The sequence below is a fragment of the Leuciscus leuciscus genome (genome assembly GCF_965113295.1).
Source record: "Leuciscus leuciscus genome assembly, chromosome: 17".
In the NCBI taxonomy this organism is placed as follows: domain Eukaryota; kingdom Metazoa; phylum Chordata; class Actinopteri; order Cypriniformes; family Leuciscidae; genus Leuciscus; species Leuciscus leuciscus.
The window spans coordinates 13,854,526-13,882,403 of record NC_138741.1 but is presented as its reverse complement, the minus strand read 5'-3'; the positions used below and the strand labels follow the sequence as shown (position 1 = coordinate 13,882,403).

Here is a 27,878-nt window from a genome sequence, read left to right as displayed (position 1 = left end):
GTAGTCCACACACACACACACACACACACACACACACACACACACACACACACACACACACACACACACACACAAGCTATAACGTTAGCAAATAGCCTGTAAATAGTTTGTAACGTCTGTAAAATGTAAAACATTATATTGAATAAAAAATTATTTCACAAACATCTACAGTGTGCAGTTTGTTAACATAACGTTAGACGTCGTCTTTTTGTCTGGTACTAAGTTAGCGTTATTTAGCTAGTTCATGCTTACAGCTGTTAGCTAACAATGACTGTACCTAACGTTAGTTGTTCGCTGGTTCGACCAGCACATGCATCTTGTTAACGAGCCAGTGTGATGCAAACATGTATGAGAGGTTTGACATGATAATATGATAGCAGATGAACGCTTTTTATGCGTAGTTTAATGTTAAGTTTTATGTCTTTCACTGCGTTTTACTGAACTCAGCCCAGAGCCTTTAAAGCCAACCAACCCTGTGACGTCACATGTTAGAATACTGCACAATGGCGGCGCCCTGGCCGTGAAAGATATAAAGTTTTTTTCTTTTATATGTTTACATTTATCATGTTTCTTATATAATTGTTGATTATAGTGGAAATCCATTTTGTAAATCATGTAAACTTGATTGACTGCTTCATTTCCCCTTTAAAGGGATAATTCACCTAAAAATGAAAATTCTGTCATTATTTACTCACTCTAAAGTTGTTCCAAACCTGTATTAATTAATTTCTTGTGCTGAATACAAAAGAAGATATTTTGAAGAATGTGGGTAACCAAACAGTTGCTGGTCCTCTACTATGGAAGTCCCTGGGGACCAGCAATTGTTTGGTTACCCACATTCTTCAAAATATCTTTTATTTTCAACAGAAGAAATAAATGTATTAAAATTTTTAAAACAACTTTAGAGATGTTCATTTTTGGGGGAACTATTCCTTTTATATTAATAAAACAACATAAAACAAAGAGAAAATCACTCACTGCTCTTGACAAAACTTTAATTGTAGCTTTAATAAGAATCAATGTATAATTTATAAAGTGAAGTCTATGTAGTGTTTTATTTGTATATTTGTTCATTTAATTTCTTTCTTGAATGCTACTGTTAAATACACCTGTAGCTGAAAAAATAAAGCACTGCTTATTTTATTTGTATATTAAGTTGTATATTTGTAAATGTAATGTGTATCTTTGTTCTTATTTTTTTATTTAAAGGGATAGTTCACTTTGAAATAAAATTTTGGTATGTTTTAGCTTACCTCAAGGGCATCCAAGATGTAGGTGTCTTTTTTTCCGCAGTAGTTTCAATTTTGATATTTTTAGGTCAAACCGTTCTTGTCTGTCAGTCATATAATGCAGGTCGATGGTCACCACCTCAAAGAGCATGCACAGAGTCCAAATTAAAACAATTCCCCATCGTCCAAATTAAACAATTCCCCATCGTAAGTACACATTGATGGCCTAAGACACGAAACGAGCGGTTTGTGTGAGAAAACGAACAGTATTTATATCGTTTTTACCTCTTGTACACAGCCACGTCCAAGTGATCTGATCTGACGTGTGCGCAGACTGGTGTATAGATATATACACTAGATGTCGCCTTAAAGACATTCGTTCCAATGAACTGCAGTAGCCAAGGCAACATCTAGTGTATATATCTATACCCGCCCGCGCTCTCAGATCACTTGGACGTGGCTGTGTACAAGAGGTAAAAACGATATAAATACTGTTCGTTTTCTCACACAAACCGCTCGGTTCGTGTCTTAGGCCATCAATGTGTACTTACGATGGGGAATTGTTTAATTTGGACGATGGGGAATTGTTTTAATTTGGACTCTGTGCATGCTCTTTGAGGTGGTGACCATCGACCTGCATAATATGACTGACAGACAAGAACGGTTTGACCTAAAAATTAAAAAATTGAAACTACTGCGGAAAAAAAGACACCTACATCTTGGATGCCCTTGAGGTAAGCTAAAACATACCAAAATTAAATTTCAAAGTGAACTATCCCTTTAAAAAAAATAATGACCCAAATTTTTTTTTTGCAACTTTAGCCAAAATGTCTGCCATTCTTTTTTTATTTTATGACCTTGTAAGGCAGTGGTTCTCAACCTTTTTTGGGCCAGCACCCCCTATCCAATATCCAGGTCCCTGACCACCCCCCACCCCCAAACTAATGAGCGAGCAGGAACGAATGAGAGTTAACAGATGAAATGAGTACAAAATTGTCATTTATTAATACAATCGAACTATACTCCACAGTGATTAATAAAAAATAAAAAAAACAAGCTATAAACTGCATTGGCATAGCAATACCAGTGTTTCTCACATGATTTTTGGAAAATCTGTGGTGGGTGGACCTTGGGCCTTCTAGGGGGGTTCGGAGGCATGCCCCCCCTTAAGAAAATAATGTTAAATTTGTGCATTTTAATGTAAAATTCATGAATCTGGTGCACTTTAAGAGTTCAAAATTAAAAGCTCCAACCCATATTCAGTGTGCAAGTTAAACAAAGAAAAATTCAAACCTCTTTTAGTTGTGTCTGTCTACATTACACTACTACATAATAATAGTTATAATATTAATCCCATGACAGTAATAGCCATATATTGTAAAACAAATGCACTGAAAAATAAAGGACAGTCATTAAAGCGGTAATGTTTGCACTTAGGTTTTATTACGCATTTAGGAGAGTATTGCAAGAAGCTGCTTACATTAACCTTACTTTCGAAAAATAAATAAATACAATCATGATTTTTCATGAAAAATTATATTAGAATTGTAGGCCTAAAATACCTTGGTATCAGCTTGTTTTCATCAATAGTATAATTAATACAATTACAATTTGGTTTGTCGTGATTAATTTGTGTTCATAATCAGTAAAAAAAAAATGATTCTAACAAGAATAAACACATATGAACAATTAAATTATTATTGTATTATTAATTATTGTTATATCTTGAAACTACCCAAGCATGGTTTCGCGCTCAGATGTGATGGCGGAATGAATACATTACCAAAATGTGATTGCAGAATATATTTAAATTATCCATCAAATTGTCATTTTCTCCTTACTGTCTTGCGAGTTAACAATAATGCCTGACCAGTAAATTAATTGGTGAACAAAGAAAACATTTTGGCATTAGGGATTGGAATTAGTTAATGCCTACAAATTTTTAAGTTTGACCTTATAAATAGAATTTAGTTTCATTTTAAAATTCGTTGCTGGAGTGAATGGGAACATGATTTATTGAAAATATTTGAAAAAATGTAAGTGTTTCTTCAGTCAATACTTTTTAATGGCTTGTCAACTTTCCATTCCTCCGCTGCGTGATTCTAGTCAGCGCTGGATTCTAGTCAGTGCTTGAGCACTGGTCTATGACTGGAAAAATAATAGAGTCGTTGCAAAAGTAACAATACATAGCTTAGGCTACATGTCGCATTAAACTGGAAGAAGAATCACAACAAGCGTATCGGTGAGAACACTCATTTAAACAGCATATACACACACACCCAAACTTGACTGCACATCATATTTTTGACATTATTGATACTGCTTTCAATCATAATGCAATAGAAATTAACACAAAAAACCTGTCTAGTGCCTACCAACAACACTGACGGTGCACTTGCGGTCAGGAGTAGAGCGGCTGCGGACGAAGTTTTTTTTTTGTTTGTTTTTTTTTTTGCTGTTGACGTATTCTTTGACGTTGACGTATTCTTAGCAAACACAATATGACACCACACTCTGCGCATATGTTTTGCACCATAATTTAACATATACATAGTCCTAACACTTTTTAAATAGCCCACTTAAAGGGCCCTATCTTGCACCCAGCGCAATTGACTTTGTACACTGACGCATGTATCATTCCTATTTTGCACCCGCGCACAGCGGACTTTTCCCTCCACAGAAGCACGTCGGTAAACTAAGAAATACACTTGCGCTCCCGGGGGCGGTTCAGCGCAAAGAGGAGGCGTGTTCCGGCGCAAACGTTCCTTCATGCTATTTTGCAGGTTTAGAAAACAATTGTGCCACTAACCAGGAAAAAATTGTTTAAAGTCAGTGACGCGTTGCGCATGTTATTTATATGCTATTTTAAGGGCGCATGCTTGGCCATAATCAATGTAGCGTGTGCACAACGCGCACTTTGATTCTCTCATCTACACAGAAGCAGCAGTTTTCATTTTTGCAAATCATACATTATTACGATAGATAGATAGATAGATAGATAGATAGATAGATAGATAGATAGATAGATAGATAGATAGATAGATAGATAGATAGATAGACAGACAATTTATTATAAAAGCATACATCTAACTTACACATTTACCCAAATTATCATACGCCTGTTTAACCGAAGTTAATTTGGGTGGGTTTCTCCATCCCCAATGTCCCTGACGAGAACGTCGGTCTCCTCGGCTGTGAACCGCTCCTGGCGTGCGTCTGGCAAATCCGCCGTTATAATAGGAATCCGCTTTAGAACAAGTGCGCCTGCTCTTAAAGGGAATGTGAGATGTCGCTCTGATTGGTTTATTTCACGTTACGCCCAAACCACACCTATGAATAATGAAGCTACTTCAGACCAACCCCTTTTAGATTTGCGCCGGGCGCAAGAGTCATTTATCCCGCCGGGAAAATAGCAACAGCGCCGGAGATCCGCCCACAAAGTTACTTGCGCTTTGCGCTTGACACTTGCGTTTCAGATCGTTAAAATAGGGCCCAAAGTGTTTATTACAAATAAATTACTAAATGCTTAAAATAAATAAAAGTAAATGAACAAAAATGTGCATTATATATTTAAACTCATTAACGCACCCCATTAACACCTGAACGCCCCCCTTTCAAAAATCTTGCTTCCCGCCCCCGTTGAGAACCACTATTGTAAGTAGGGCTGGGCGATATGGCTGAAAACTGTATCACGATATAAGTGTTTCATATCGGTCGATATCGATAATTATTGAATTTTTTTATAACATATTTAAAATAAGGACCAGTCCAGGAGACAAATATATTACATTTAAAGATTTTTTATTTTAAACTTAACCTACCTCTGATTATAATCCCATCAGTTAAAAAGGCAGAAATGTCAACACGACCATGGAAAACTCAAAAGTCTAAAATCACAATGAACACTTAACAATTATCTCTTAACATTAAGGTGCAAAATTAAAGAATACGTAAGAAATGCTTTATAAAGGGGTGGGCGATATGGCAAAAATATAATATTACGATTTCTTTTTATAAATTATATAAATCTATTTCTTTCTATTTTCTATAAATTATACATTGATACTTATTAAAGCTATTAATAAAGTTATTAGTCAAGAGCAGTGAGTGATTTTCTCTTTACATTTTGTTGTTTTATTAACATTAAAGGGATAGTTCTCCTAAAAATTCTAATTTTCATAATTTACTCTCTCACGTTGTTTTAAACTCGAATAAGTTTCTTTCTTCTGTTGAAAATAAAAGTTATTTGGAAGAATGTGGGTAACCAAACAGTTGATGTACCCCAGTGACTTCCATAGTATATTTTTCCTCCTATGGAAGTCAATGGGGACCAGCTACTGTTTGGATACCCACATTCTTCAAAATATTAATATTAGAAAATATTAGAAGGCAATTAATACAGGTTTGGAACAACATTAGAGTGCGTAAATAATGAGATAATTTTTATTTTTGGGTGAACTATCCCTTTAAGGACAAGCGGCAGCGTGTTTACTATTACTACTGTCTCTTTAAGAGCTGCGCGCGACGCGTCTATTATACACGCATTTGACAAGCAGATTTTCTCTCAATTTTCTCAAGTTTGCTTTCACTTTAGACATATCCGACTAGTTTATGTAAACCTTGTGTGTATAACAGTATTAGCAAAATAAGACTCGAAAGATAACTTAGTATTCAGGCGCTGGTAGACAGGCTTTTAGTGCATGTGAGCTTCACATGTATGCGCTGAGAAACTAGCTAGAACAGCGCATAAGCACGCGAATAACAGAAAAACTGACGACGGTCTTGCATAATCTGCAGACGACATTGGTCTGACTACGGTCAGACTTTAAGTCAGGCGAGCTGACTTTTTCTGTTTTATCTAGTTACTAGAGAGTGAGTGCCTTTGTTCATGCAATCAAACTTGCTTTGCTGGTTTCTTCCAACGAAAAAAATAAATAAATAATTATCGAACGTTTTATCGAACGCATTTTTTATTGATATTGATAACGTGTCTATCGCGATACATATCGTTATCGTTTTATCGCCCAGCCCTAATTGTAAGGCATGATAAAATCATGAATCGTGATATACTTTTGCCATATCACCCAGTGACGCCCACCCCTACGACCTGGCTTAGTGCAATTATCAATTGATTTAATTAAATATTAGCATTGTGTGTACTGCGTTCTGTCTTCTGTGAGCAGTTCATTTTCCAGTGTTTTCAGTGTCTCAGCAATAATTGCTGCTCCACACAAACTTCATCTCTGCATCAACTCTAAGTTTGGGTCACTTATAACGTGCATTTGAGAATGCAACATGCGCCAACCATCTTCCCTAAACTAGCTGTTGTCAACCAAAGATAAACTTTATGGGCTCCCTGCAGTTTTCTGCCAAAATAACATGGTTAATGAGAAGGAGGAAATTAAGACAGCCATTAATAATAGCATTGTAATTTTATAGTTGTATTGCCTTTTTTTTTTTTTTTTTTTTTACTTAAATACTTTTTTACAGTGACTTATTACAATAGTAATATTTTTTTTTCTTTTGTTTAATGCTTTAATTTAGTAATAATAATGGTACTATCATTAAATAATAGTAATTATTATTATTATTATTATTACTACTAATAATAATAATAATGTATAGTTAAATTAATATATTCTGCACAAATTGTGCAGAAAAAAATTATATATGGATCAATGTACATGACATGCATATTTTTGTGTCCAAGTGCATTATTTCCTTTTAAAATAATTTAATAAATTCATGATGACATATATCACTATTCTATAAAACCTATTTAGTTTGAATTAATTGTTAGTATATTTAAATAATAAACAGTAAACAAATAATTTGTATTATTTTATGTTTTGTTATCTTAAACCCCCAAAATGTCAGGTGCAACTGTCCGAACAAATGAATAGACTAAGAAAATTATTTAAAATGGTGTCTTAATAATAAAAAAATAAATACTATGGCATTATTTTTGGTATGAAACCTTTCATATAAACTAATTTTACAAATATCAGTAGTTTAAAAGCTGTTGAGATAATTGAAAAACTTTAGTCCAGCAACTTGTATATTTTATTCTCAAATGTCAGGGTGGCACAACTGCAAACATGGCTCTTTCATTATGAATTGACAAGGTAATAACAGTAAACATGACAATGCATCATTCAGAGAACCCCAAATGATCCTTGTGGCAGAGTGAAAAGTTTTGTAGATCTCTCTCAAATACTGTAAAAAAACTGCTGATTTCAAGTATGGGTGGTAGGTACACTTTCCATATCATGTGGTACAACTACAGTATATATACATACAACTATTTGGTTGTAGCGCCTGACATAAAAACAATCAAAAAAAGAATGGTTTTGGGGCATAAGGAGAGTTACCGTTTCTAAGTAGGTTGCAAGAACACCAAATGTGACCATTACGCGACAAGGTCAACAAAACCTAAAAGATGCATACCTCAGTCCAGAGCACCTGTGAAATGGATCCGTTTCGCCTCATCCCCTATAAAGCTCAGATGAAGCTCCCTGGACTTCGACTAGCTTCGTCATACAGATGACACACTGTCACTCTGGGATTACATGGAGATAAAACACTGCTCTCTCAAATCTCTGGGGTCCTCCCTCAATTTTCACAAGTACTCTTTGCAGGAAGAGCAAAATAGTGAATCACTTCAATGCAGCTACAAAAGAAACGTGATGAAACCGCAAAAACAACCTGGACAAAGGTGTGGAGGCAGATAGGACAGGCACTGGGTAGGAAACAGGCTTCCAAGATTTGAGCTCATGGCTTCAAAGGACACGCAGTGCAGCACAGAAAGAACACAGCAGGACCAATCTGAGGCTAGAACAAAAAGAGCCGCACTCCTACAGTGCCAATTCATTTCTCCTTATGAAACTGTTTAAGTTGGAGGGCTTTTCTTCTGGGAGGCTCTCAGCCAGAAGAGCTTGGCGCTATATTAATTTCATCCCTTTACCTTTTGCAACCCGGAGACCTCTGACCTGCCTTACCTGTATAAATAGAAAGAACTAATTTACTAGCGAGAAAGCGCTAAGGGGCAAACATGTCCTGGGTAATGAAGTGTTCAGCTTGTGCATGATTAACCAGCTGGTGGGGGTGGGGCAGAAACCACAGGCCATGAAATAAGGGGTAAAATTGATTAGCAATTTTCATTTACACAGCTAAACAAAAGGTGTTTTGCATATCACCCTGGTTAGTTTACGCTGAAAATACCATGCGTGAAGCTAAGCTAACGGACCTAACTTTTTTAGGTGATACTCCTGAACACACACACACAAAAACAAGAGCTATTTTAAAAGAGGTGTTCATGCAGGCACACTGTACCAGGTGCAATGCTTTCTGTTTGTGGTCCAGTTCTAAATCTAGACTGGTGAACAACATGCACAGAATGTTAAAGACACAATATCATTTGATCCTATTGTTGCATGGCAATTGTGCACCACTTTCAAAGTGGTCTCTTGCTGCTATTTTGGTAATCATTAAGATGCTTTTTGATTACACACATCTCTCTGGGTCTATGCATTGACAGGTAATATTCATGAAAACATATCCTTTGATTAAACGTTGATTCACATTGAATTTAGGCTACTTTACTTGCCACAACAAAACAAAAACAGGATTGCATTGGGAATTATTAAACTTAAACTTTACAAGAATATTACAGGTCGGGTAACATTTGGAGTGATTAAGACAATTTAAAAAGCACCAGTGTTTTCACCAATTAATTTCTATGAATTTTCAATTTTCCATGATTTTTACTGTTGCACTTTATATATATAATAGAGTTTGCATTTACAAAAATCAATTTCTAGCCAAAATATTTCTAGAAAAAAATAAAAAAATTATAATAATCCACAATCCACTGGATATACCCAATTAAAAATCCCCTGATACAGTATTTCCAGGATTCCATGAATGTGGGACCTATGCATCTTAATTAACATGTTTCTGTGTGCGAAAGAATTTGTATTGGTGCTTTTATGAAAATATGAGCTTAAACATTTATGCTAAATGGTTTGTATTAAATTCCTTAGACTGTCCATACACTTCCATTTTAAGCACATACGTCCTTAAGAATTCGCCAATCAGACGTAATTCATCTTGAACACAAAACATTACTTTTAAAGCATTTTAAATTACTTTCAATTAATCTGACAAACAGACACACATAATAAATAACAAGTAAAATTAAAGCACCACCAGAATTACACTCATGCAGCAGTTCTAGTTTTCCTTCATTTTAACAAGTGTGTGTGTGTTTGCCTTAGGCACTGTCATCATCTCATCCACTGCAACGATTTTATATTCAGATATTCACTTTATCGCTGTTAACTCCCAAACAGACAATGAATCTCCTCTACTGAATATATTCATGTTATGAGTACTGCAACTGCATTATGATATAAAAAATCATAAAATAAAGAGCATAAAAAGTATTTTTGGTTAAGTCCACAAGCAAGTCCATGACATAACCAGAATCAGAATCATATCAGAATAGTGTGTCATACAGACCAAAATACAATTAGTATATTTAACATACATATCAGATGCCTACAGTATTACTCAGTATGTACACTACACCCTTTAAATGTTTGGGGTCAGTATGATTTTATTAATACTTTTATTCAGCAAGGATGCATTCAATTGATCAAAAGTAATTGTAAATACTTTCACATTGTAAAAAAAAAAAAAAAAACTCAAAAAAAAAAAAAAACTCAACCCCAGTTTACTCATTCTTTCATAAAGCCTAGTCCCGAAACAGCTTCCTCTTATTCAGCTTTCCCATATAAATGCTGTGTATTATGCTAGAAAAACTAAAGTTGGCTCTGCACATGAAAAAGTAGGACCGTGCAGCACCTGACAGATAGTAAATGCAGCAGAAAAAAAACTTCTCTCCAATACACTGTACACAACTCCAAATTTAATTTTCTGCAAGATTACACACAATAATTACTAGCTTTATAAACCCCATAACTAATGGCTTCCAATTAGAGGATCTATAGGTATCGATCTGTCGAGAATTTGAGAGTAGCTTTAACACAAAGCTCTTAGTCTTAAAGAAAACACTGGAGCCATCCACCAAGGATGAGGAGAGAGGATATGGAAAGGGGCTGACTGGACTGATGGGTCTTTTTTTACAAGTAACGTTAAGATTGCAGATGCCAAAAGCAACAACGCAATTAATTCATCTCATTTCACCGTTGTTTAGATCGCTTGAGACTCCTTATGAATGCTGGAGTATTCCTCCACGGCCTTCAGATTTATGGCATCCATCTACCACATTGTTTAGCTTGCTTGTTAATTATTCAAAAGGTGAAGGATACTTCAGAGTGTGGCCTCCACTAATAAACCATAGAAGATTAATTTCCTCTAGGAAGCCACATTTCAAACTGGCCTCTCACAAGGCTGAAAGTTAAAAACACCATCACACCTTAGCCGCACAACAAACTCTGAGTTAAAAATGCCTTCCATGATAATCTAGAGGTAAAAATGTCTTAAATCATCAAACTGAAACATAAATAAATAATAATTTGGGAAAAAAAAAAGATCACCACAGTATATCTGCACATCTCACACATTAAAAATACTAACAATAATATTTGACTCCATATACTCAGTAACTTGGACAGGAATATCTCGGCCACAGCGTTTATGGTAGTGGGTGCGAGGTAATCCACATTTCTTAATTCAGTGTGTTAATCCCCAGGATTAACAATCTAAATACCTCTTTTCAAGATAATGAATTGACGCATATGCGAACGAGTAACCGCATGTTATGCGGATCCCCAGCTTCACAGGAAATCAAAAGACCTTAGTGTTCAGAAATTAATGCATAGGCTACTCTTGCAACTCCAGAGTCAAATCCTGCTGAACTAAAGCGACATGCTGTGTACCATGCCCCAGAATACATTGGGAAGAGGGTGATCTTGTAAACTTGACGGATACATTATGACAGTGGAATACTAATCAGAAGATCATCTTTGCTCAAAGTCTACAGGATTTCAGAGGCCTTTTGCACTGAAAAGCAAACCGAGGATTAGCAGTAAATAGATATTTTACAGGAACAGAGATAATCAGTATATAAACTCAAGTCTTGAATCCATATCAAAATAATTGTGTGTGTATAATATATACACACACACACATATATATATATATATATATATATATATATATATATATATATATATATATATATATATATATATATATTGTTAATTACCATTCAAAAGTTTGAAAGGCCTCTCTTATGCTAACCAAGGTTGCATTTATTTGATAAAAAATACAGTAAAAACTGTAATATTATAATATATATATATTTTTTTACTTTTTTATTAAAATGATGTCTATTTTAAAATATGTCTTCCTGTGGTAGCAAAGCTGAACTTTCAGTTCCAATCTTCAGTGTCAAATGATCCTATTTCTAATTATAATATGCCAATTTAGTGCTCAAAAAACAACTCTCTACAATGCGAGTAAATCACATTTACGACCAAATTTCACGAGAGGTGACTAAAATATTTCTTTAATTAGCCGATGGCTAGTAAATTGTACGATTACAGTCACCTGTAATTGAGTTAGAGGCAAAAAATAAGTTTAGCACAGATATAATTTCATTGCCTGCTAGGGGTGTAACGGTTCTCTGTAAAAAAAAAAAGTTGAACATCTGAGAGAATATGGAGAATATACCAGAAAAAAAAAGAATATACCAAAAAAAAAAGTTGCAAATATGAGAAAATATGGAGAATATACCATTCTCCACCCATGTTTCGGCACACACTTGCACCATGGTTCATCTCAAATCTGTTGACGCATACGCATCTATGATATGGTTTGTTGAAAACAACAACATGTAAAACAGACAGAGTTCAGCTAATGTATGTTTCTGTCGATGGATACACATTTTGGCTTCCCCTAAACTTTGTCCGATGCGAGTGCCGTATGTATATGCTTAAACTAAACTCATTTAAGCCTTGCCATTTTAAACATTCAAACACAAGACACGAAAGAGAACTTGCGCTCGCGTTGTGAGAAGATTTGTGAGTGTACTCATCTAAAGCGCGTACACACAAAGAATTGCGCTTGAATGGAAAAATTCACACAAAAAAATTGTCAACATACCCGTCTTGCCTAGCAAACATAGTCAGTTATGTCTTAAGTGAACGTAAATAGTTGAGAAAGACAACGCATGTGTATCAGTATCAGTGTACTGGATCTGTGCATTATGTCTTAAAGTGACAGCTGCCTAATATTATGTATGTCTGTGTTTTTAATGTTAATCAAACAACAAAAGACAAAGAAATCACTCACTATTCTTGACTATATAGCTTTTGTAACTTTAATTATGATTGATCTATTTAAGTTCAACAGATTATGCAATTTTTTTTGCAGTACTTGGTGACTGACGTCTGTCTTACTCTGCATAGCATGAAACATGCTGATGACGTGTGATGTCTGTGTGAGCAGGGTGCACGGAGGTATGAAAATACATACGGTGACAGGCAGGTAGGAAATCGAACCATGCAATGATTGGACAAACATTGGATGGTCCTACGTCTTCCAGAGATGAGATATATACATATAAATACATTTAGACCACGTAACTTAGTGATTGCTATCAGTCCAAAATGTTACATTTATTTTGACATTTTTTAAAGAATACATTTAACTGTGTTATTAAATAATTTGATTAATAAAGATTATTTTGAGCATTAGATGATGGCCAAGGTAAAATAAATGTAAAAATAGGAGAAATGTGCACAAAAAAAAAACCAAAACACTCCAATATCGACGCATAACCGATATGGTACCGATATACTGTGGATCACAAGCAAATACCTGTACATCTGCACAACAACACTTTTTTATTCACTGCCGTCTATTTTTGATGTTCACAAGTAAAACCACTAGACAATATAGAGAAATGACAAGACAGCGGATCAGTAGTTTTTATTGCAAACATGCGGCAGAGCTGTGGCAGGCATCACTGATGTGTGTATTAATAGACGATCCACATTCAGAAAGCTTCGGGTATCAATTAGGGAGTGATGCATACACAGCAAACAGGGTGCGAGTATATCCCTCCAAAAAAATAAAAAAATCATCCAAGCCTGTCTGGTTGTACAACGTAAGTACTAACATGATCAGAAAAGCCTCTTTAGCTGGTGTCAAATTTTCAGTATTGCAAGTATGTGGGAATTATTGACTGGCTGACCTGGATTGGCTAGCAGAGCAGGCACAGAGCTACGATGAAATCCCTCATGCTCTACATAAATACAGTGGGATTGTAACAAGCGTACATTTGCGTGTTTTGTATTGTGTCTGCAAAATCACTGCCATGATGTGAAAGATGCATAATCTTAAGCGATACTTCCAATGTGTACAAATGAAATCATGGCCTACGAGCAGGTAGTCCTTACACGAGAATGTAACCCACTGTCTTTTGTCCTATTATAACACAAAATAAAACAACTAAATCATTACAGACTACAATGTTGTGATAGTATGCTTCAGTTCGCAGAGAAACAGAGATTACCCGGCTTTGTACTACAACCGAGCGTAAGCTTCACAGAACAAAGTTTGGCAGGCTTTTTCGGAGACATAAGGCATTTTATGTTTCACCTAATCCCCTGTCAAAAGCATTAAGCATTTAAAGAACCAAGCGCCACATATCCAGAACCACCGTGGCTCAGTCAAGCCTGGCGGGTCAACACAGAGCAGCAGGTCTCCCATGCACCCCTCTGTCCCTCCCCGTCAGAGGTGTGCCTTACTTACGCTGGATCCTGGCTTCCCTCAAAGAGTTCTCTGGTGCAGTTTTTCAAGGACAAGGACGTCCGCCCGCCGGCTGCCTCTCGCTTTTCCTCCCCTTTCCCAATGCAGCGACCACAAACACACACAAAAAAAGCCTGCTTGCTTTCCCTCAGCTAGCCTGAATCAGGGGCTGTGTGTTTCTCTCAAAATCATTAAGCAGGACCCTAGCTTGGCAAGTGGGGGTTAGAAAGAGGAGGGAGGAAAGAGAGAGAGCGAGAGGAGAGAGAGAGAGAGGGAGAGAGGGGGAGAGAGAGAGAGAGAGAGAGAGAGAGAGAGAGAGAGAGAGAGAGAGAGAGAGAGAGAAAAGAGGCTGCTGGGCAAGCTGACCGGCTCGTTCCCTCTTGCTTGTGTACTAGTACACAGCGCCGGCTGATCTCCTATTGCAAGCCGGCAGAAAAGAGCCGCTTTACTGAAAAGCAGAAGCATCACGTTTCAAGGAAGTGGGAGTCTAGATCTCCGGACTAGGGAGCTAACTGTCACCAGCCTCTGGGATCTGTGGTCCCTGATGTATGCCTGTCTCATGTGAAAAATGTTGATTGTTCAACCTCCCCAAAAACCAGACTTCCATAAACAAACAAACAAACAGCTATTTCAAGAGGGTTCACATTTCTGGGAATCCTCTCCAGCTTTCCTGCTCATCTCACAACGCAGGATTTGAGCGGAGACTCGAATAAAACAGCAGCTGACTATGTTTGAGCAATATTTGCATGTATTGCTACATAATATGCAACATTGCATTTACAACATGGGCTGTTAGAGAAAAATCTTTGCTCTAAATAGACATTAAAAGGGTTACTTCTGTCATCATTTACTCACCCTCATGTTGTTGCAAACCTGTATGACTATCTTTCTTGTGCAGAACACAAAAGGAGACGTTCTGATGCATGTTCACGCTGCTCTTTTCCATACAGCGATATCATACAGTAAGCAGGGGCCAAGCTACAAAATGGACACAAAAATCATTATATTAATCACTAAAACTCTTTTGACATAGAGCTCAAAATTCGGCATATTATCTTGTTACTGATAAATGAAAAACAATTCTGTTTAGTATACTTTCAAAACTGGTGCAGTGCATCCTAACATGGCAAGTTTGATAATTTCACTCTGTTTCTCAGATGACTGTATGGCATCAGAATACTTGGATGGCATATACTGTATAATAGTAGTCAGAGGACTCATGATTATATGGAAAAGAAAACTGAAGAAAAGTCACACATGCTATGAATGACTTGAGGGCTAGTTTGTTTTGTTTCTTATTGCTATGTCAGTTTCTATGGCTATTTTCCGACAAAAGCTCATTGGAAAAACATGAATATATAATTTTTGCAAAATTACAAACACCTATGCATACAATTCACTGCATTTTCCAGCTGAAATGAACACTAATGGCTCTAAAACACCAACAACTTGTATTCCTATTCACACAAATGATCATTACAGGGGCAGATTATTAATTAATCAAGACTTATTTTTTGCATAGTTTCTTCCACAATACTATGCATGGCTTTTCTGACGTAGTAAACCTGCTTGTTAACTCACCCACTGCATTTGTGACATCGGGTATGGGTCCCGTGAAACAGGAGTCAAGATAAACAAGCTTGTAGACTATTAGCAGCAAGCTAAAATGGCATGGTTGCTTCTGCAAATGTGTTATTTCAAATTTTCTTTTGTTACCACGATCGGTTAAATTTAGGTTAGGATTTAGTATAGGTGGTAGATTATTAGCATATACCTTTTTTAGCGCAACTCACCGGACACTTCATTTACAAACTGCCTTGTGAATACATGCAACAACCAACGTAATAAAACATGCCAGATTCACGTTCATCTGTTTCGGATAATTTAGCGCCAATCCCTGGAAATTTCACTTTGAAATTGTTGCAAAACTTGCATGAAACAACATACCATTTTACAGAAATGTTGCTAAAGGCATGTTTTGCAAATGAGCCTGGGTTACTAATTTCATGGCGAAATTCAGGTTTAAAATATAACTGTAGATAAAACAACTAAAACAAAAATATGAATAAAAACTATATAAGACATGAATACAGACCTGTACATTGTTGAATTTTTCTTTTTTGGTGACTGATTCCTCTAAATAAAACAGACAACTCTTGAAAAATGTATGCACACAGTCTGGTGTCATTTCATTGGTCAACTCAATCTCGTGGTGACCTGTCAAATTCAGTGTGCTAACAAAGCTATACTGAGGTTAAAGGGATAGTTCACCCAAAAATAAAAAATAAATATGTCATTAATTACTCACCCTCATGTCGTTCTGAACTCGTAAGACTTTCGTTCATCTTCGGAACACAAATGAAGATCTTTTTGATGAAATCGAAGAGATTTCTGTTCCTGAGCTGGCAGCTACGAAACTACCACTTTTACCAAACTATATGACACTATATGATTCTAAACATCCATATGAATTTAGCGGTTTAGTCTACATTTTCTGAAGAGACTTGATCGCTTTATATGATTAACAGATTGAATTTAGGCTTTTATTAAAGGGTACCTATTATGCCCCTTTTCACAAGATGTAAAATAAGTCTCTGATGTCCCTAGAGTGTGTATGTGAAGTTTTAGTTCAAAATACCCAACAGATAATTTTTTACAGCATGTTTAAATTGTCACTTTTTGGTGCTCAGAAAAACACGCTGTTTTAGTGTGTGTTCACTTTAAATGCAAATAAGCTGCTGCTGCACGGCACAGGGGGCGGGGCTTCATGAGCTTGCGCTCAGTCTCAGGACAATTTCATCTCATGGAATGATGATAATATCAGAATCTCTCAGTAACGGTGTTCATTTCGACCCGGAGTCAGACAATAATGCCTACAGAGTCAGAGTGCTGTATGGAGATGGAACAGGTATAGTTTAGATTAATTACGGTTATAACGTATTTGTCATTTGCTTATATGTATCCACTATTAATAGCCTACAAGTCTGCTGTTTCGGACCAGGTCCGAATGATGATCAAAAATATACTGATGAGTTTAATAAAGTTTATTGTACATAACACAAAAGATGAAGCGTCAGTTTTACTCCAGAAAATCACCGTAAGCGCTGAGTAAACACAGTATAAGAAGTGCGCAAGTACATAAACGAATTTCAGTAGGGTTGAGGGAGCATTTTCTTTGAAAACAAAATAATTCCACCTCGTCTTCAGCGGCTGCCTCAGATTTCGGGAGTAAATAGAGAGAGCTATGTGGATTAATACATCCAGCCACACAACACCTACAACGCTTGGGAGACATTCTCGTCAGTGCAGCAATGGCGGATGTGTACAACTCGCTGTGAACTCGATCAGGGCGGGTCTATGTTAAAACGGCAGTGTCTGTCAACACTCGTGGGCGGGGCCTGTGGCTTTAGTGACGTCACTAAAGCCGCATTCTGAAAACAGGTCGTTGGGAGACACTGCTTATGATTTATGGGGATTAATAAAAAAGGAGTGAGTGTATTTTTATCACTATTGGGTGGTTGTGTACACACACTGCCAACACACATTTATGTCCACACAGCATGCAAAAGTGAATTTTGCATAATAGGTCCCCTTTAACATATAAACATTGATCAGCGAACATAAATGGAAGCTCAACCGAACCTGCTTGACGCTCGAGAACAATCCTCTTGCGAAAGCTCAAACACCTCTTTGGTTCTCACACGTCAAGCGAACATGCTTAAGCTTCCGTTTACCACAACTGATGATGTGTGGGTTGATGAATGTTGATATGTGAATAAAAGCCTTAATTCAATCTGTTCACCATATAAAGCGATCGTGTCTCTTCAGAAAATTTGGACTAACCGCTCAATTCATATGGATTAGTTTTACAATCTATTTGTGAAAAGAGATAAAGATATAAAAAATTCCAAGTTATTTTTAGGTGACTATCCCTTTAAGATTATGGTGAAGGTTAGGTTAGGGTTATAGTTTAGTATTTGTTTCAGCGTTGCATAGGCAATCAGCAGCACTATGATGTGCCACAATCTGTAAATGTGAGATACAATGTGAGATACAAAATGTTGTTGTATTTGAGGTAGGACAATCTGTGCCAAAGATTTTGTAAATAGTACTCAGATTTGTAAATTTACTTAATTTAACCATTCATGCTCACAGATTTACATTGTATAAATGTAGCTAATTACCCAAATATTTGTGGGCTGTTCCATTAATTAGAAATATGTGCAATTTAGTGCAATTACAAAATATTTTTAAATGTATTAATAATACAAACAAGAAAAGGGAGAAATGGTAGTTAATTGTATTTCTTTGGAGATTTTTCTTTTCTTTATGCAAGTTAGTTTTCTCTCCCCGTATTAATTAGCGGGTTGTTTTGTTTGTTATTTTGGGTCCTTTTTTCCTGGAGCAATCTGTTCTGTTTATATTCACTAACTACACTTTTTTCTATTTTTTCTGTTAATTAAAAGACAAAAAAAAAAAGTGTTTTGTAGTGACTCTGGGTCTGAAGACGGGAACATCAAAGTCTCTCCTAACTTTTGATTGTTTATTCCAACCATACCCCTAGATTATAAGTAGGAATGTAACAGTATGTTGATAATATATAGATCAGCCCAGTGTGACCCGAAACCAGGCAGAAAAGCTTTTGGTGTGTGAAAAACTAACCCGAGTTCAAAGAACCTACTGTATTTCACAAATTGGCATTTTTGTTGTAAATATTTGTACAAAAAAGTATGATTTGCATAAAAAGTAAGCTTGAAGCTCCACTCCAAACCTAACACTCAGTAAGCATATCATTTGAAAACGTTCATTAAAAAAAGAGAGATTGCACGAATTCACCAGCAATTTGCCAAAACATAAAATAGTTACAGAGTTGGAAAAAGCATAAATCTTTTATGTAGGTACTGATAAATACACATAGGCTATTTCTAAACTGAGGGTACTACAAATCAGTCGGTGCAGTTATGAATACAAATAGCAAAATTGAGGTTACAGTTTAAAAATCTGTGAGGAACGTTTATAAGTAGAGTGCAGATTACACAATAGTATAGGCACAAATAATCAGATCTAAAAGAAATAATTCATGAATATCCCTAGCTGCTACATGTTCCAATGTGGGCTCTGTAAAATACAGTACCTTAAAGGTGTAGTGATATGGCACATTTTGAGGCTGTTTGTGAATTGGGATCAGGCTCCTTTGCAAATAAACAAAGCTCAACAAGGGCATATGTGGCATCAGAGCAGCTAGAGATGTGTTGCTGATTTATATTGGCTGAAACTGCAGCTCTCAGCTCACGTTATATCCTGGTGGGTGTCCCATCAAATACAATAACACATCCAGCGTGCTTTTCGCCTGACACACTACCATGTGCTCGGTAGAAACGTCGCTCTGCAACAGAATTGAGCAATTTCTCAAGCTTACGGAATGAATCGATCTCATGGCGACCGCGTCGCTGTCTGTCTCCATCTCAATGTTACTAAACATTTCAAGGACAAGCGCTCCATTCGCTGAAACAATGCGCATAATTTCCATCGACAGGGGCTAAAGTTACGAATACAGGGACTGTGTGACAATCTTAAAATCGTATGCATCTGATACACGCGCACTTCGTTCTCAACATCTCTCTGACTTTCTCGAGTTGTTGTGGGTGAATTTATTCATTTCGGAATGTCGCTCGACCCTGAAATGAAACTAAAACGAGGATGAAATTGGTGAAGGTGTAAGATACATGTTTTTTTATGGTAAACCGTTTGTCATTTTGATGAAGAAAGTGGGTGATTAAAAGCTTTCGTGTACATAAATGTAGGCGTGTTGAAGATATAAAGCGTCAGTTACCTTGTGTGGCGGGTGTCCAGGTAAGAACTGCTTCTTAAAGTGACAGCACCTGATTTTTAAAACTCCTGTCCAATCAACTGCGGCGTACACTCACATTCGTGCGTCCACTGCCATAACGGGACGTTTTCATTCTGCAAATAGGGGTCTTATGGAAATATTCTGGTCAATATTTGTATTAATTGGCACAAATACACACAGATGTGACATTGAAGTGCAACAGAAAACTATAATATTTCAAAAATGTATGTCAGGCGAAGACTACTCAAGCCTTTTGATGGCAAATTATTTGAAAAAGTTAGGTTTTAATCCCCTATTATTGCAGTGTAACAGTCCTATAACGTTAAATAAATAAATAAAAAAAAACTCGATATATTCCTAACTGAAAATGAAGAATTCCTGACACTCCATCTGACTAGTTTCAATTCAGTACTAAGGCTTGTTTTGTTTTCTTCTTTCTTTTTTTCATTTTCTTTTTTTTCATGGCTCTTCAGTTCTCAGTCATTATGGGATAGCAATGCTGCACACTTCAGAATTTCAGCAGGTGGAGTATGATCATCATCAGGTTGTTGTACATCTCTAGTGTGTCATGAAAAAATCTGCATATTTGGGCATCATGTTACATACAGTAATTGTGTCATACAGAACAGAACTCATGTAGTAGTAGTATGTCAGGTACACATATTCGGATGCAGGCTGAGTAATGCTGATAGGCAGTTCTAGAAATGCCCAAGGTGAAAGTGTCATTGTGCAAAATCTGTAAGTGCATTATTTTTTAACCTTCAGGATAGTGAAATACATATCATATCATATCTCTATCCTCATGCACACACAAAAATGCTCAAATTATTCACGATACCAAAATGTTTCACTTAATTTCTCTTAATCTCTGTGCCTCAGTGCACACACACACACACACACACACACACAACACACACACACACACACACACACACACACAGAGAGAGAGAGATACAATACACATAAACATACACATAACACATACACATACACATACACATACACATACACACACACACCTGCTTGCAGGGATCCTAAGAGTTGCCCTAAGAGTTGCTCCAGTTACCAGTCACTGATAAACTTCTCCACCTAGGGGGTTAAAGGCAGCTTTGTTTAGGCCTATTTATTTGTTTGTTTTTTTGTTTATTCACTTTTAGATGTTTTTATGGTTGTGGGACATATTCATACTGTATAAATATGTTCTACAAGGACAGAAAAAACACCAAAAAACCACAGTATATTCAAATTTCTAAAGCTCCTTTTATGTTTACTTTTATTATGTATTGACATAATAATAATATTGTTGATCTCTTACTGCTATGAAAGTATAAAACCTAAAAAAAAAAATAGTTTGAGTAAACTGTATGTTAAGTTGTAACTGACTTTACTAAGAAATAGGTTATCCGGGTCATTTCTCTGTAGTTAAGTATAAAAACAATTATCAGGGATATCTATCATTAAAAGAGAACAAGAATGTCATTGGAGTATAATTTTTCATATTGCATATTTTACCAAACATTTTCTTAGCAACCCTGGAAAATTGAATGACAAAGTGACAGTCATATAAACGGGAAACGTGAAGAGTTGAAGGAGACCGTTCCTAATTAAAGAGAACAATCAATCAGCTCCAAGACACAAACAGAGGACTAACATGCAACCAAATCCCTAAATCCTGCTGACGCAGAGGAAAAGTTTCATATCTCAAATGCAACCTGCCCCTGTAACTTCCACTGCACACTTCAAAAGAGAACAAGATGCCAAAGGTCACATCCCAACCTCAGTTTGCAGTGCTCATTTGAACGCTAGGGTAATAATAAGCAAGATACATTGTGTAACAACGCTTCATTGCTGCCATACTGGCCATGCTGTTATTTCAATACAGAGAGAGAGGAGAGGAGAGGCAGGCGACAGCAGACTGACGCCAGCATGAATGACGGATATAGCTCGGGTGTATTGTTTTGGATTGTGCGCGGGGCTGGAGGTGAGAGTAGCCTGAGTGTTACTGACTGTCCCGGTCTGTCCATCCCTCAAGTGTCCTGGCATGTATTTCTCCCCTGGGGGGAAATGCAAACCTGACCCCGAACCCCCATCCTACACCCCAGGATTATCAGCCCTCCTATTTTTTGCCCCTTCCACCTTGTCTCTTCTGTCACATGCCAGCCGTGTGGTCTTTGTTTATGCAGCAATGATATCGCTAGCGATATCACTAAAGCTAGACCAGGTTATTTATGTCTCCACGCTAATAATTCAGTTGGTGGGAATAAATGTATTTCAATGACCTAAACCATGAATCTTAATCCAATAATATGCCTCTGATTGAATTTATGACGTATTTATTAAACTTAAGACTAATTAGTTCTCGGCCATAAATTCTGTGACTTGTCTTTAATGCTGACCGAGTCAACGTCTCCAAAGTATCGTCCTTTTATGATTTTAGAAATGATGGTGTCCTCATGCATGTAATGGAAAGTAATTTTGCTGTGGTGTTTTGGTAGATAATAAATATTACATGAAAAAATATATACAAAGGGTACAACCGGTCTCAACAGGTCAAAACTGTCTCAGTACATCATTAGCAAAAGGTTACGGTCTCAGTTCAGCTCATTGTTGTTAGTCTGCTCAATTAAGGAATTTTAGGTTTAATTGACTTTATTTCCTGTTTACTCTTATAGTCATTGCTTGCTGTGCAGCTTTATCAGTGGCAGAATTGAATTCTGAGGATTGCAGTAACATGTCAGCACCCTGGACAGCTCCACAGACAAGAGACTGTGCAATATAGGCCCTACTGCAAACTTTAGCTAAGTGTCACCAAATCACAAACACACTTTCAGATAGTTGCCTAATAACAGTGTCTATAAGATACAGATCCCAAAACAGTGAATTATTAGGCAAACATGAGTTGTCAGGCAAAGCTTGTCCCCTCATGCTCTTCTCAAATGTGGCCTGATCTAATGGTGTGAAAAATAACAATGTATAATCATGCCTTTTATCATGTGTGATCAATTCTGCCTTTCAAACAGATCACTATAAAAAATTCAATCCACTAAAATTCAATTTCTGCCTTAAATTAAAGTGAGATCAAAGTGGTTTCCACAAGTTGCAGAGATGAGTCAGTTGCACTTTTTCAAACACTTTGAAATTAAGATACCTAGATGAAAGTCTGAAAATTACTAACATCAATATACATCAATTACTTATAACACAAGTAGAAATGCGAGATCAGGCTGAGAAATGACAAATGATTGTGACATTTTAAATGGATAGAATTAATGTAGATTTTACAGTAAATATCATATCAATACAGACTTTTAAATTGCAATCACATCTACTTTTGTCTAATCTTTTTAAAACACAAAGAGTATATTAGATGGAGGCTAATAATAAAAGGGTAATAATAAAAAAGAAAAAGAAAAGATCATTCATCTTATGGATCAGTGGTGGCCAAAAGTGATGTCCTGCCTAGAAAAAAATTACAGCTTCACACTTGATTCAAATTAATAAAATGTTGTTAAAGATTTTGTGAGCATATTGCATAGTTGCGCTTTGAGTCAATTGTTTTATTTGTGATAATGCAATGATACATCCGAACCTTTGCAGATATCATTTTTGGCCAGGCTGTATTCTATTCTATTCTATTCTATTCTATTCTATTCTATTCTATTCTATTCTACTTTTATGAACACAAGCAGAACAAGAGAGAACCAATGAAATATTAATAACTGATTATGTTGTAGTCAATGTATGCTTATTCCTTTTAGCTTTTCTACACTGTAAAAAAATTCGAACCCTCCCAAATCAAAAATTTCAAGTGACCGATAACATCTACATTTTTCAATTGGCCCAAGTGAAATTCTTGTTGCAATAGTCTATTAACATTGGCTCAATGAGAAATAATACGTCAGACTAATTGAAAAATTTAGATGTTATCGGTCACTTGAAATTTTTGACTTGGGGATGTAATTTTTTTTTTTCAGTGTATGCATTTCTTTTGCATAGTAAAATAAAACCTGTAGTTGTTTACCCCTTTTTTTGCTAAATACTTTTGTCTTAACAAATACCTTAGTGTTTTATTCTTCCCTCATATTTAATTTATTTAAAAAAAAATTCCTTATATTTTGAGGGTTTCATTGAACTTGTAGGGTCATTAAAAACAAAACTAAAAATATCACCAGTATTTTCTTTTAGGCTATATAAAGAGAAATTATTAAACCCCAGCCAATTTTATATTTGAATCTTGTTTGAATTAATATTGCTTATACTAGTTATATGTGATACGAAAAACATACTCTTATATATGCAGATTCACGTACTGGCATTTTAAATCCCTCATTTGTGTATTAAAATAATGGCATCACTTTTTGCACTCCTTTATTCTCCATATTTAATATCTACTGCATAAAGTCATGCATGGCCTAGTGTATGTCCTTTGCTCAAAAATAGAGTCTCTTTGCTGCCACCTAATGTATATCCGTCCCAAAGCTTCTCCTGATCCGAGCTGGAAGCTCCTCATATGGGCACATACGACGGGGTTTAAAACAAGCGCAGGTCTGTGGAGATCTGATCATTTAATCTGCTGTCTATCAGTCTAATCATATCATCAGCATTCTCTCGTGCACAAATACTACAGTGGCCTTTGATCCGATGTGGCCTCTCTAACTGATGGTTCACTTTAATGTTAATTAAATCAAGATTAAAGGCACCTCGGAGATAATTCAGCAACGCCAATATAAATCTATAAATCTTTAGGAGCACTTGTCATGCTCGCGCTCCTTCGATTAATGCCCCATTCCACAAAACTGTTGGGCTATTTTCTCTCTCTTTTTTTTTCTTTTTTCTAGAGAGCATGCAACAATCTACAATTGTTCAAGTTGTATATTATGTCTGGTTAAAATAACAGTTTTGGGTTTATTGTTTGGAGCTTGAAGCGCAGAAATTCCGTATAGTTCTCTGTAGGCCCGGTGTGTGTGTGTGTGTGTGTGTGTGTGTGTGTGTGTGTGTGTGTGTGTGTGTGGAGGGGGGGATTGCTAGCTTGTGCGCATGCACATTTGAATAAATAAAGGGGAGAGCGGGCAGTGTTGTAACATTTTGTTGTAACGGGTTAAGAACAAATTTAAGTAGTAATGTAACAAATAATAGTATTGTAACAAATTTAAGTTGTTTAGAAAACGGTGTTAATTTTGTTAACCATGAATGCTGCTTTTTCCCCACCCTGTATTGTTGTGATGATCCAATTTATTTATTTGGGAACTTCTATCACCACCCAAATCCTTATTTATTTATTTTTAAATTAATTCAAAATGGTGAACATATAGGAATTCAAATTTAAAACAGGAAATAAAACCTAAGCTAAACACTTTAAAAAGTAACAAACAATCTATATGTGTTAATCAGTCTAACAACTGAGACAAATGTGGCCTAATATATACTGAGCCACAATCTCTGAATGTTCATTAGAAGTGCATTGGAAACTTGTACATTCCTCAATATCTGTTTAGACATGCTTTTTCTATGATATTTAAACATGTAGTTGAAAAGCTTGTGTGGATGTTTTAAATCAAATTAAATAAGAAAGCCTGCTGATTCAGATTACCAACTCTGCAATTTAACCTCCAGTACAAGTCAAACACGAACATTATCCTGTAGGTAGCACTTTATTTTACAGTCCTTTTCCCAATGCACATACTTTACTTATTGTAGTAATTGCAATAACTGGGTCATAAGGTACCTCATTACCTTATACCTTAAACCCTGAACCTACACCTAAACCTAACCTTAACCCATGTAGTTACCTTATATTACCCAGTACTTTACTAGGTAAGTACACGTAAGTGCATGTACTGTAAAAAAAAAAAATATATATATATATATATATATATATATATATATTTAATTTTTATACAAAGACTCTTACAACTTCTAATGTCACCTCAGGAGGATGGTGCTCGTGCATGATAGTGATTCCACCCTGTGGCTCATTTCTAATTGGCTAAACTGATGACGTTACAAACTCACTCGGTGTTACAGCACTCCTTGTTTCCTCTAGTGCATGTTGTTCAATGTATAACTTTTAATAAGCTTGTATTTATTACATCTAAAACATCTAACGTTTTCATTATCTAGATTTTACTAGAGTTTTATTTAATCCAAATGCTAGGCTGCAATTCATTTGATTATTTTGACAAAACAAGAGTATCAGTAACGAAACACTAACAATCACGTCCACAGCAGTCTCGGGTCAGATTCGCGCGCTTTATCAGTTAGAGGTGTGGAGAGCTGTGCAGAAGCGCGCGATGAGGGCTGGTCGGTTAACCTGCCATTGATATGCAAATATAATTAAGTGAAGTTACACATAAAGATGCAAGTAATATTTGACGCTCGGTATCATCGCAATCTGTAAACGTAAGTATGTCGGTACTCACATGGTCACTGGGTGTCACTTCTGCTGAGGGATAATTGGCTGGTGCGCGCGGTGTCTTTTCCCTATAGTGTGCAGTCAGTGCATGTGTCGATCACCGTTCAGCTTCAAACGCTGCGGCGCAGTTTAGGATGCCTTTGGGTTGTTGTGTACACTTGGATATAAATAGGTAACTTTCTAGATAAAACGGCTAACAAATGAGAAGGGAAGGCGTAATTTTGCGCAGGAGCTCCCTCTCTCAGCAAGATCTGCCTCCTGAATCTTCCATGTAAATTTCAACAGATCATTAGATGAATTATTCAAGAAATCAAATTAAATTTCAACAGATCGTCGGCTGATTTCGTCAAGGAACCGAAATGATAACCAAACACATGTCTGGCAGACTGTATCGGTTGTCTGTCTTTTCTTTTACTTTTTTTCTGACAGAGCAAATACTACCTTTTTTTTTTTTTTACTACAAATACTTGTTTTTTAAGTCAATAAGTTTTTACACACATTATCTTAACTTTTAAGAATCAGTGCGTTTCAAATAGGACAGAGAAAAGTTTCCTCTGAGTCAATGCAACAATGAAACTAAACCATTTTAGACAACCATGTTTCAGAACATTAGAACGTATGCACTTATGCGAATACGAATACAACAACACTGATAAACACTGTCTTAATGAAAATCTAAAGAAAGTAAAAAATAAAAAAGGCCCCACCATGATATATTTTTTGTGAACATTTTATGTAATCATTCAGCAAGCAGTCTTTATCACTAACTTGTTAAAAGTCTGTAAGCATCAAATCGAGATGGTCAGCTTTCATACATCATCTCATCCTGTCTAGGTATTAATTCCTTTATATTGCCTTTGATATATAGTCGCAGGGCAGGTTGACTGTTTCATATTCATATCTAATCTCATGGCCCATAAACTAATAACATAAAGACGATTCGAATTAATCCATTCAGTGACAAGAGACAGACAAAAGGCAAGCGGATGTTTGCGTCATGATTTATAGAGTTCAACCTATATTCTTTTTTTATTTGTCAGCGTGTGTGTGTGTGTGTGTGTGCGTGCGCGCGCCCCTTTACATCTTGTCCATTTATGTAATACTTCCCTTAGGTTTTGGTGAAGATATTCTCGTTCTACATGTGTACTAGCACACTCATCCTCGTGTTAAAGCCACGTTTTCGACTCTTAATTAAGCGAAATTTTGTATAAAGCGTGCTTGGTGAGAGCTGCACGCGCAGATAAGAGCAAGCGGCACGAGGAGAAAGAGGAGGTGCATTTTCAGTTTTGGTACGCAGAAAAGAAACTTTTAAATAGTTTATTCTGCGTGAAATAAAACATTATATTATCATTTATAAATTATTTAGCTTTAGACTGATGTAAATATCCGGCCGATACTATTTCTCACGCGTTCTATTGTGTGATTATCTGTTTTTTCACAATCTCTCAATTTTGCTGATATGAATAAATGAATAGTAAGGCGCTTGCAAAAAGTTCTAACTTTTTTATTATACTAAAACCGGAAATTGTTTTACTTTTTATACATAATAATGAATGCATTGTTAGTTTGGTGGTCACACATATTTATGACAATTTACAAATTGAGA

General features: G+C 36.1%; 1 protein-coding gene and 1 long non-coding RNA gene across 2 annotated transcripts in view; one reads left to right on the top strand and one right to left on the bottom strand.

Annotated features, from left to right (window-relative positions):
• Nucleotides 1-14,247, bottom strand: part of esrrga (estrogen-related receptor gamma a) — a 169,553-nt gene extending 155,306 nt beyond the window's left edge. The window contains exon 1 of the mRNA XM_082142610.1: nucleotides 14,013-14,247. The gene's annotated coding sequence lies outside the window, so the exon portion shown is untranslated. The remainder of the gene's footprint in view (nucleotides 1-14,012) is intronic.
• A 2,382-nt stretch (nucleotides 14,248-16,629) lies between these two features.
• On the top strand, nucleotides 16,630-17,462 carry LOC309478844. Its single transcript, XR_014199112.1, has 2 exons — nucleotides 16,630-17,051; nucleotides 17,137-17,462. It is a non-coding gene; the product is annotated as an uncharacterized lncRNA (long non-coding RNA).
• Nucleotides 17,463-27,878: the final 10,416 nt, after the last annotated feature.